A 12,363-nucleotide genomic window follows, 5' to 3' on the forward strand; every position below is an offset into this window, starting at 1 on the left:
CGCACCAGGAGCCCAAGCCTATGCTTGGAGCAGCTGCCCTCCAAGCTTCAGGCTTGGTATTCAGGATGCCATTTTGTGGCCTCAGATGAGCTAAGGCATCGTGTTTTGTCCCATGATAGGTGGGAAGTGGCTCTGAAATGGCATGACCCCAACACACACTCACATTTTCTTAATCGCTGAGCATTTTTTCAGCCAAATGGAGTGAAAAAGACGAACGGTTTCTTTTTCTTTCAGGAGTGAAAGTTTTACTCTGCGCTTCTAAAAAATTAGGCAGCAATTGAAGCACATGAGACTGAGAGGGTAAAGTGGCCAAAAGAGCACAGGCGATAACGACGCACCATACACTAAAGGAAGACAATGTTCCTTTTTCAGAAGAAATTGTTCAGTAATGTATAGCACGCTGATATACTGAGAGCACGTGGATTTTGATTAGTACCAGGAAGCAGCAGGCTGGTATCAGACAGAAGAACCTTAACGATTTCAGCTGAAAAGCTAAAAGCGTTAGAAATCCAAGTGCTACACGGAGCCACCCTGTGGCACCAGCCCGCTAAGGGAACAGAGGGCAAGCCAGGGTAGACACTTGGGTGGGTTGGGTTTTTGGGTTTTTTTTTGTTGGGTTTTTTGTTGTTGTTGTTGAAACTCAAGCCAGCCGGAGTGACAAAAGCTGGAACTGGCCCAAACAGCCACTTCTGTGGCAGGGAACTCCTTCACTGAGGAACTGAACCAGAAAAGCAGAGGGGCAGTGAGCTCTGGCGGCACATGTCCGTCCACATGCCACTCACCTGCCCGGCCTTATGGGAACAAAGCTCTGAGGAACGTCAGTGTTCCCCTGCCTCACCCTTGGGAATCTGACCACAAGAACTAACACTGGTCCCAAAGTGCATTCTTTTCTGTGCAAATTTTCTGATGCCGTAGTATCTCCCAGAACAAGGATGACAACACATCCTTCTCTCAAGGCTACCTTAGGGAGATAATCAAAAACTTTAAGGGGGGAGTAGGTGGAAAAGCCACCCGAGAAAGCACATAGTGACTCACCACTGCGGGTTGCGTGGGTACACACGCATGGTCGTGGGCAGCCACCCCCAGCCCGCCCACTCTCCCCCTCAAGGCTCTCGGAAACGCCGCCTGGGTACTGCCACTTACCCGTGACGATCTCGACAGCTGTAAGGCAGCGCCCACTGGAATGCCAGCAGCACCGGCGTGATAAACAACTTGCTCTCCTTCCCGAACAGACTCCCCGCTTACTTTACCAAAGCACGAGGCGGGATTGCTTAGCTTTCCACCTAAATCCTGATTTAACAGGCCAGTGCCTGAGTGCTCACCTCAGCCCCCCAGTTCCCATTACTACTGGAGACAAGACACTCGGTTAGACAGCCCCCCCCCCCCCGCCCCCCCCCCCCCCCCCCCCCCCCCTTTCATCAGGAACAGCAGTGAGTTCTTATAAAAATGGAGCAATGCCGTGGAACTGACCTACTCCACAACATCCCTGCTCATGAGGATGTTTGCTCTTGGACCGTGACATGAACTGACAGTTTCACGGTCGGTTTTGTTTTCACCGTGCAGAAGCAGCATTAAGGACTCCCATTTCCATCTTTGACGGCTCAGTAGAACATGCCTCTTCTTATATGGAGAGGCACAGCTATCACAGCACTGACAATTTCTGACCTTTGTCCTTAATAGATGGAAGCCATCGTATCTAAGAGTGAAGTCACACACCCGACAAAACTATCAGCTGACACAAAAATATGGCAACTCATCTGCTTAGCAACACAAGCTGCCACCAACATCACTTCCTTCTTAAATACAAAGTTCAGTTCACGGGCTCCACCCTGACTCAGAGCTGCCTGTAAAATTGGATCTGACTCGCCGAGAGGTCACGTCTCCTCGCTGTGAGCAGGACTTTCCACAGCAGCTCTATTTCACTGGAACTTCCCAACGCACAGCCCGGGGGAGGCAGGGAGGGAGGGAAACGCCGCTGCAGTCACAGAGTTCACCTGCCGAGGAAGCGAGGCGCTGACTTTCATGCTGCCATTCAGCTTTCCTTCAAGACAGATTTTTCAGAGCAGGTACTGAGTAACTTGTTCCTTCTGTGGACTGGGGAGCAAAAGTGATTTGTCAAGATTATTTCCTGGGCTTGTGCATGCAAGGAGCACCTGGGTGCGACGTTCTCTGATACGGTCAGCTATACTGACGTGTGTTGTCATTACTTGTCGTAAAATGGAAGGCAAATTAAAACCCACAGCTAAAAACACATTGATAATATCCTTGAAAAATACTTCTAAACTTGTTTATTTTGCTACTTACATTCATCTAGAAAAATAAGTGTTTAAAATTGTTTCTTGAAACTGTCACACTACAAATGCAGTAAGGGACACCTCAGACGTGCTCAGGTTTATAACTTTACAGTTATATTTTTTTTGGTAAATGCTTCATAAAATTGCAAGTCAGCAACAAACTAAAGAAAAAAATATCTATTTACTTATATAGTTAAGTTAGATGTGGTTTCTCCCTGGTTCTTTTTCTACTCTGAAAGAGGATCAACTAATAGGATGATACTGTTTTCTCATTAAACTCAGGTCCACTCCCCTCCCTGCTTGGTAAACTTCTAGGAAGAGGCCTGAGAGGAATCTGAAGAGACCATCTGGTCCCCCCTGGCCGCACAAAGATAGGATAAAGTAGCCCCAGACAATCCCCAACAGATGTTTGTCTAACCTGTTCTCAGAAACCCTCCGTGAAGCAGATACTCTAACTTCCTAAGTAGCTTGTTCTGGTATTTGACTGTCACAGTCTAAAAGCTGTTGTTGCATCTCCCCCCACTCTCCTAATATCCAATTTAAATCATTTTCCCACCCTCCCAATATCCAGTCTGAGACATTTTCCATCTGTACAAGATCTGACTTATCTCATCTTTCCCCCAGCATTCAAAACCAGTTGATCAAACCTCTCCTAACATTTTACACATTGGAAAACGTATCCAATTCCCTCTAAAAATTGTCAGGCTCAACATCCTCCCTTCCTTCACCATTTCCTTTTATATTCTACATGCCTTAATTTTTCTTGTCCTGCCCTGTACTTGATTTTTCAGCACAGAACATGAAACCAATGGCAATACTGCAGTTGAGGCCTCACCGGCACATAGAGGAGTCATCTTTACATCTTTCTCTATGACTTACATATGCCACCTATTGATAAATCCTAAGAGAGCATTGCATTTTGCAAAACCGTTGCATTGTCCATTGCTATTTTGTTATTCTCTACAAACTCCCTATAACCATCTGCCCCGATTTCTCCGAGAAACTGATGATTGTTTTCACTTTTGCTTTTATTAAGTTCATTTTCATTTCTGAACTGATCATCCATAGTGGTCACCATCCTCCCAGCTTGGTGTAATTGAGATGTCTCATAAACATGCTCTGCATTACATCAATCCATATTATTCTTTGTGTTTTCTTACATCAAATTTATCACAGTAGTATCTTCGTGCCTTACAGCAGAGTAATTGGCGACACCTCTTTTGTCTCTTTCACCCCCTCTATATTGTCCTTTCTCGCTCCGGAAGGGCTTGCAGGGAAAATTTGTTTTCAGAAGGTTATAGGGACATACTGTACGTTTATATAAAGCAGAATAAATTGTTCCCTCCACTATTTCAGACCTAACCCTGAGGAAAATGGTCTCTCACACAGTGAAGTTTAAAACTTATGGAAGAGTTCCGCTGTGACGGAGTAGTAAAGTTGCCGGCTCTGGTCTTCGTGTCACTGGCACAGAGCACTTTAAGAGAAGGGCCAAATGAATACAAATCAATATTCTACGGACACAGCACACCATGGAGGAAAAGGAGGACATACTCACACCATAGCCTGCATTAATTATTGTGGGTACTGAGACATTCAAAAAGCATGAGATAGATTCAGCAAACACGTAAGGACTTAAACTTACTTGTATGATCTTCACAGTTTCTCACAATCCAGCCAAATGCATGTCCCTTGTGCAGCACTTCACTGCAAGAATAAAACTGCTTGGCTAAGCAGAGTTTGATCATCAAAGTATTTAAAACAACACACCATTAATTGAACCTGACAAGTATTAAATTCAAACCTGAATTTAAGAAGATGTACCCTGATAATACTAACTCACAGATACAGGAACACCTCACTACATGCATACGTTTCATAGGAGACTGGTTAGATCTGATTCCACGAGATGCTGCATAGCTGTCATTTGTGCTGACATGCTTTGAAAGCAGAGGTGTTGAAAACCACTGAATGCCAATCGTGAAGAACTAAATCTTGAGCCACAGGTCAGTGTTAAGAGCATCACCACCGCCAGCAGACACCTCATTCTGTATCCCTCCATTTTGCACCTTTTCTGTTTCTGTCTTGCACAAATACCTAAGATTTGTCTTATCCGGAAGGAGGAATGCCTCAGCTCTGCAGCACCGAGGGAACTCCCCTGGAAACCTGCCAGAAACTCACCTTTCCTATACACAAGTTTGTTTGTACTTTGGGTATTGCAAACAACTTACACAATCGTTATGTTTACTTGTAGGTTCTTGGCAGATGAATAGAACTTGCTTATTTCAGTTAAGGCAGAAAGAGCTCGTGTCTTATCCTGCGGTTGCAGAGGAGGGAGGGGATGTAACTCCACAGGTCACACTTCGTAGGCTCCACACTTAGGTAGCGCTGCGCGGAACGGCACAACTTGTAAGCAATGGACCAATTGTTTTCTCTCTTAAAAAAAGCAAGCCAGAACATGCTGTATTTTTTGCACTGCGAGCACAGATTATATCACGTCTCTAAGGCGGCAGGGTTCTTACCTGAAGCTTGTCTCCAGCTTAACAGAAAAGTTGTAAAACAGTTGCTAGAAGATAAAGACAACAGATACAGCGTTAGCACTAATATTCATTGTTTCAGCTTTGGCATAGTAGGTCACCAACATGACTTTTGAGTCAGAGCACTGCACACGCTGTCAGTTTTTTTATTTAATAAATAATATAACACGTACCATGTTCACCTGGCATTCTGTAGGGAAGTAAGAAGCGTTGATGAGGGGGCTAAAAAGCCCAGACACGATGGCAGCCATATCAATGCCAACTTCTTAGAAACCAAGTTTAATAATGCATGAAAGCTGCTGGTTTTCTTTAGAGGTAGTCCTGATTTTTTAAGCTACATTTGCTGTTGTATGACTATGGTAAGTTGATGTGCTACAGTGTACACAAGGAAACTCCCCAGAACATCAACCAACGAACATAAATAAAGGTAGATGTTCTAGTACCTTTGTCAAGTGACCACAACTCTCTTACATTTGCAGCATAGTCTGAAAGGCAGGCGGTTCTCAGGGCCTGGATGAAAGGGAATTGCAGCAGGACGGAGGGAGGAGCAGGAAAAGGCCGACTTCCACCTGGAGTTGCTTTTTATAAGCCTCTTTGCTACCAAACAGGCAATCCCAGTGCTTATAAGGATTGCCCCATGGGAGCCTTGCTGACAAAGGCACAAATACATAGTTTATTCTTGATCCTGGAAAAAACAAAAGGACAGCCTTCAGAGAAATACAGAGAGGGATCATCTGTTCAGTTCAGCACGCTGGAAAGACTTTTTTCTGTCACAACTCTTCACAGAGATTTAAGGCTAGCAAGTTGCAGATTCCTAAACAGAGCAGCAGCAGTTATTGCAATAAAAGGATCACTGTACCTGGGCCTTGGATTTTTGTCAAGCAGAAAATATAATTATACTCAGAAGTTCTCCAGCGCCAAAGACAGCAGCACATCTAACACTTTGTGCTGTCCTTGGTCTTTTTTACATGTTTATACAAAGGTATAATAGTATCGTAAGGGTTATAATCAAAGCCAGTAAGTCCTTAAACTTTCCTACCAATTCCTAGAAATAATCTTCTGAAAAACAAAAGTTACCACCACACACACACAGACAGACAGACACACGAGTACTGAAAAAATTACAGGCGATACATATTTTTAAACCCTCACTGTTCTCTCCCCTAGTCTAAATGCCATAAAATCCCAGTAGCTTAAACTGTTGTAAGAACTTAAAACCTACCATCCACCTCAAATCCTAAGTTTTACTACACATTTTTCACCTCCTTTAAAAATGAAAACCCAGATTCAGCTTTTAGCAGAAGTGAGACTATTGCTTCACCATGACTAGATATAAGCAAAGGAAAATGAACAAACTTGGGGCCTAATGTTGCCGACATTTGTTCTGTACACAGTGCTTGACTCAGTACTTTTCAGCACCAGCACACATGGTAGTTTTTGCAAGATCATGGCCTTGTTTTAGTATAACAGAATCAAGATAATTTTTACAAGGTCAGAAAGTTGGAATAAGAGGAAACAAAATCCAGGCCAGTTGTGCCTGGAATCAATTAAGCTTATGCACTTTTCAGATGCTGCTTGTCTTTCTACTAAATAGTGTTTCAATGTATACATACTATTAGTGTGTACCTACAAGTATGCACTGCATACAATATGTTTCTCTGTTTATTAAAACCCGCCTAAACTAGGGATGTCAGGGCATCAAAAAAGGAGAAGAGGAGTTCCTCTGTGAGCACTGAAATGGTTTTGCTTTGAGTTTACAGTTTAGTTATTTGCCTCCTCAATGACAAACTGCTCAGAAGAGCCAAATGTCCAGACATGCCTGTGGTCTACTCTACCCATCCAAAAAGCAAATTAAGACTGAAGGAGTTGTCCGGGCAAATACCAACTTTGCCCACTGTCAACTTTTAAGCACTTCATCGAGTTTTAAGATTTAGAGCGAAAAGAAAATGTTATCTATGTAAGATAAAACTTTACTGCCTAAGCATCGCATTTAGTACGGAATCATCACCAGAAGACTTTAATAAAAAGTTGACTTTATGGGGAATTTCCATTTTCTCTACATTTTTTTTCATCTAGATCATGCTAGTCTAGTTTACACTAAAATTAAAGCCAGTATCAGTACAGAAGGCATGTGCAGGGGTATACAATCCAGACAGATTCTTGCTGCATTCACAAATGAAACAGGTGACAGCAAAACTGTTTATTTGTTGCCAATGTAAAAAAATTTACAGGCATGAAAGTTCAACTGTGTAACCACTTCAAAATCAAAATATTTACCTTCACTGCCTCCTCTCTTACCTTCATTTTGCCAGGAACAAAGAATAAAGTGAAAGTGTTTTTCCTCCACTGCAGTAACTTTTTTAACAGAAGAAGTCGAAATTATTTTGGAGACAGCATTGCAAATAATAAATTCCAGTGAAAGAAGTGACACCCCTCCATTTTAAGATTATTTTTCTGAGCAGAATAGCTATACTATGTCTTTACTGTAAATAGCCAGCCACAGAGCTGGCTAGGTACCGCGACACACAGGTCAGCCCCGCTTCGGCTGGAGCTGTGTCGGAGGAGGGATTCAGGGACGTGCTGCAGGCAGGTTCAGCAGGGGCGGGGGGGACCGGCTGGGCTGCCCTCGCAGTGACCACGAGCAGTGACCCAGCCCTAGGCTGCGGTGAATGGTGCCGCTGCTGAAGTCACTTCACACGCCTGCCACATCCCCTCGCAGCTGCCCAGCAGCGCGGCTCGGCGCTGGCGGCCGGGGCAGCGCGCTCCCCGCCGGGGGGCCTGCCCGCGGCGCCTGCGGGCCCGGCGCACCCGGCCCCGGGGGCAGCTCCGGGGCGCGCTGCGGGAGCGGCCCGGGCACAAGCCCGCCCCAGCCGCCGCAGCGCCCGGGCACGGGGTACCCGCACGCCGAGCGCCGACCCGGCTCCGTGCCCCGCCTGCCGGCGCGGGGGAACCCTCCGCTTCCGCGGGCCGGCCGCGCTCCCTCCCGGCGCCCCCGCCGCCCCCCTCGGCCCCGGTGCCGCCGCTACAGCTGCCCGCGGCCCCGGGGCACGGCCCGGCCCGGCGGGGCACCGCGCACGGCGAGGGCAGCGCCGCAGGGTCCGAGCCGAGGCGGGGGAAGGGCCCCGAAGCGCCCGGCCCAGCTCCGCTCCCGCCTCGCCCCCTCGCGACAGCGCGGGCCGGGCCGGGCCGGACCGCAGGCGGCCGCGCTGCCCGGAGAGGCCCCTCGGGGCCGCGGCAGCGGGGCGAGCGGCCGGTGCCGGACGCCTCCCGCAGCGGCAGCGGGGGTGTCAGGCCGGACCCTGCCCGCGCCGCCCCCGCCGCCCGCAACCTGCGCCCCGCCCCCCGCGGGACGGGGGTTGCCGTGGTGACGGCCGCGCTCAGGCGGCGCGGCGCGCCGGGCCGCCTCCCCCCCCCCCCCTCCCGCCCCTTCCCGGGCTGCGCGGGAGCCACCGGCACGGCCCTGGCCGCCCCTCCCCCCGCCCCCCGGGGAACCCCCGCCCCGCCCCCTCCCGCGGCGACAGGCGCAACCGCGGCCGCCGCTCCCCCTGCGCGACGTCACGCCGGCCGGGCTTTCCTTCCCCTGACGGCGCCGGCCCGGCCGCGCTGATTGGGCGCGGCGCCGGCCAACGGGGGCCCCGCCCCCGCGCTCCCTGCGCGCCGCGGCCCGGCCGGCGCGTCCGTGCGGGAGCAGCACCGCGGCCCCGCGGCGGGGGCGGCCCCGGGCGCCGTCGGTCACGGCCCCGGCCGGCGGGACGGGCCGGCGCGGGGTCCGCCGCTGCCTCTCCGAGCTGGCAGAGCTGCACCCGTGTAACCTCAGCCCCCTGTAGACGCGTGGACCTCGGTTTAAGAGGTGTTTGTGGTGCGTTAGTGCGAGCCCGCTCCCCGTCAGCCCCCGCCAAACCACAGCAACGCGGGCGCGCAGCGGGGGTCCCGGTGCCACGGGGCAGGCTGGTGCCGCGCACCTGCGCGCAAGCGGCCGCGGCTTGGGAGCGGCCAGGCCCGGTGCCCCGGGCGGCTGGTCAGGCCGCTTGGCCGGTGGGAGGACGACGGCTCCGCCCGCGGTCACGGCGGCAGGGGCGCAGCAAGCGGAGCCCAGCGGCCCCGCCGGCGCCCGGCCCGCGCGGCTGGCTTTGTCATTTTCTGCCCCGGCTTACGGCGGGGGCACACGGCCGTCCCGACAGGCCACAGCGCTGGGAGCAAGAATTACCTCATGGGACCGCCAGCACTTCCCAAGCAACGGTGGAGTCTGGAGCAGGCAGCAGAGGCGGCTGACAAGGCCGAGCAGGGGGCGTCGCGTCGCTGCTCTGTGCCCCTCGGGGACGCCTCGGCCCTTGCGGAGCAGGACGGGGCTGGGACAGACTGGCTCCCGCACAGCGTGGCATCTCCTTCCTGCAGCAAGCAGGCTTATTCCTTGGCTCACAGACTTTCAGAGGCAGCTTTTCTCTACCACAGTCCTGAATGGATCTTCTTTACATTTGCTGAGCAACAGTGATTCCAAGGTTGTTGAGTTACACAAGTTCATTTGACGTGGAAGGAAAACCGCTTTTCACCATGCATAGCAATTAAACTGGAAAGCCAGCAGGATGGAATGAAATGATGTATGCCTTCAAAGTAAAGGACCAAGACAAATAAAAAACCACCACGTGGATGGTGCTTAGCCAACAGAATTGCTAATAGGCAAATGCATTTTTCTGCCATGATGGAACTGAAGCCGCCCGCTGCCCATGGATGACCCAGGGGAGTGGATCCAGTGCCCCCCGTGCAGGCCTAACACCAGTCCACCCTGCCGACCCCACACACCGCTGTGTGCTCCATGCCCAGGGTCCCTACCCCCACATCGCTTCATCCAAAGTAGACGTTATTTTTTTACCAAGAATAGTTAATGATAGCCTTCCAGAAGAATAGGGAACTGTAAATACGCTGCTCCTTTTCCTGAATCGCTCCCCCTAGACAACCACCCCCGGACTCCAAGTAGGAAAGGAAAAGGTGGGAGAAGTAACAAAAAGGAAAAGAAGTAAGATGCAGAAGATGGGAGAAAACACACAAGAAACAAGACATGGAGTGCTGAAAACTGGAAAGGAAATAGATTTAGACTTGGATAGGAAACCAGAGAAAATGCCAGAGTATTAATTTATCATGCATGGTGGTCAGTCCCGCAGGCCAGTGCTATGACATAACATACATCAGAAGTTCATCAGTGGTAAGGTGCCCATTTCTCTGAAGTTACATGGCTTTATAGAAAGACACCCCAGACAGGATTACAGTACTACACATGCTGTATGTGAGAAACTTCATTTCTGCTTTGTGGCAGTAGCGATGGGAGACACTGTACATGTGTTTTGGACTCCTAAAAACCCACCTGTACATGTCCTCAAATTCTGGACACCGCCTCAGCTCTGCTCTTTGCATTACCAATGTACGCCTGGCAATAGGATGGCCAAATGTAGAAGTTGTCACGACTGCCAGCCCGCGGCTGAGGTTCCTGAGCAGAAACACCTTCCCAGGCGCAGATGGCACTGTTCAGCTGCCACCAACAGCCGCTCCCTGCATCATCTTCATGGAAGACTGCAAGCAACCCCATGGGTTTTGTCTTCCTGAGGACCCTTGTTATTTAACTGTCTTGTAAGTGACATTATTTCAGACATTTCCTTCACCAAAAAATGTACTGCTTACTTAACTGTTTTAATTTGGACAATGTTAAACTGACAATTCTTAAAATTGTACCTTGGTCAATTTTGAGCTGTTCTCTCACCTAAGGATCTTCTTGCCTGCCAGTATTTTATGTCTAAGTCCAAGAAAAGTAAACAATCAGTTTCCAGTTAGCTGGATAGGTGATACTGGACTTCACTTAAGCAAGGTTAATTAGATCCTGCTATGATTTACACCCAACGTACCATAGTCCCAACCATCAACAAGATTCTGGCTAATATAAACATTTGTATCTCTGACTCTTTAAAGAAGGAATTCTAAAAATCGTAACTATGCTGTGGGGAGGAAAAAAAAAAACAAAAAACCCACAACCCACCCTAAAACATACTGATGCACTGATTCACCTACACTTATGTTGCCACAGTCAATTTTACAAGAACTGTAATTTGGGACAGGACTTCAAATGTACGTACACACATTGTAGTAGTCTGGACTCTAAATAAGCTTCCAAGTAGATTTTTGCTCCACCTTGTTTCACCTCCATGTCACACAGAGCCATGGGATGCGGCAGTTAAATCCTGTGTCTGAGCATCAGATACATGTTCCAGTGTATTTGTCAAAACACGTTTTCAGAAATACTTGTCACCATGACAGGCATATTTGCAGTACCGAAGGTTGCAACCAAACAGAATTTTTTAAAATTTATTTTTAAGTGAACAGTGTTACCTGATAGTACAGAATAGTGATTAATCGGAACTCCTGTGACAACAGTGTACTTTTTTTAGAGGGGGGCAAAACTGATTGTGGAGCACGCTTGTTTTGCCTTGGCCAGCTTGGATTGCCTGCGGTAAGATTGCTACAGCAACAGTCTCTTTCCTCAAGCCAATCCTGAAGCAGGAACACTCCCCCCCCCCCCCAGCCCTGCTTCAGCTGCTAAGCGAAGAATAAACTTTCAGCTTCGCCCCTCCTTTATTGGAAGGGGAATAGGGTAATATGCTGTAATTGGTTTTCCATGTTCGCCAAGAGTCTGTTTCCTCTTATCATCCACAATATTTAACATAAGTCTTGTAATAGTTCCAAAAATAATAAAATCTGTCCCAAGAATAAAAATGATAGATCCACAACATGCTGCTTTTTTGTCATGGTCTCGGTTTCGTAACATTCTGTTAGTAGTTTTTATTGCCTAATGTTGTGGTTTCTTTCATACGCAGCAGACCCAGTAAAGACATTTCATCAGCTACTTACACAGCAGCAGCCTGGATTATTTACAAACGGAGATTTCAGTACCGTATTAAAATAAATCACCACTGCATACTGTTAAAGTTACATTGCCATAATATGGCAGAAGAAAGCCCAGTGATTCTGGGGGAGGAACATTAAATATAGACAAATCATAAATATCGTATCAGTAAACAAATTTATTAAGATATCCAACTAAAACCTGTTAGTCTTCCTTTCTCCCCTGTCTCCTCCTACACAACAGTGGAAGAGCAATAGGTAAATTATACCCCTCCACACATGCAAAAACAGTACACACAGTATGTATAACAAGTAACAGAACCCGTGCAATACTTCCCTCATGATGTTATATTGTGCAGCAAGATCATATATTCCTCTTTATCTCTGCTCCACTCTTCCATCCCCAAAGCAAATGCCCCATATTGGGCAAATTGCCTTAAGTGGAGGTATAACAGATGCGGAGCAGCAAAGACTGAGAGCAGCGCTTTGCTCACTGGATTCAGTTTGAATGAAAGAATACCAGAACAGACAAGACAAAAGGGAGGTAAAACACAAGAGAAACATGATTTAGGAGGGGGGGTGGGGGGGGGTGGGGAACCAAAGCAAACCCAACCAAACCAACCCAAGGAAAATGTAAGACAATCAGT

This window comes from Falco rusticolus, chromosome 3, assembly GCF_015220075.1.
Source record: "Falco rusticolus isolate bFalRus1 chromosome 3, bFalRus1.pri, whole genome shotgun sequence".
Lineage (NCBI taxonomy): Eukaryota > Metazoa > Chordata > Aves > Falconiformes > Falconidae > Falco > Falco rusticolus.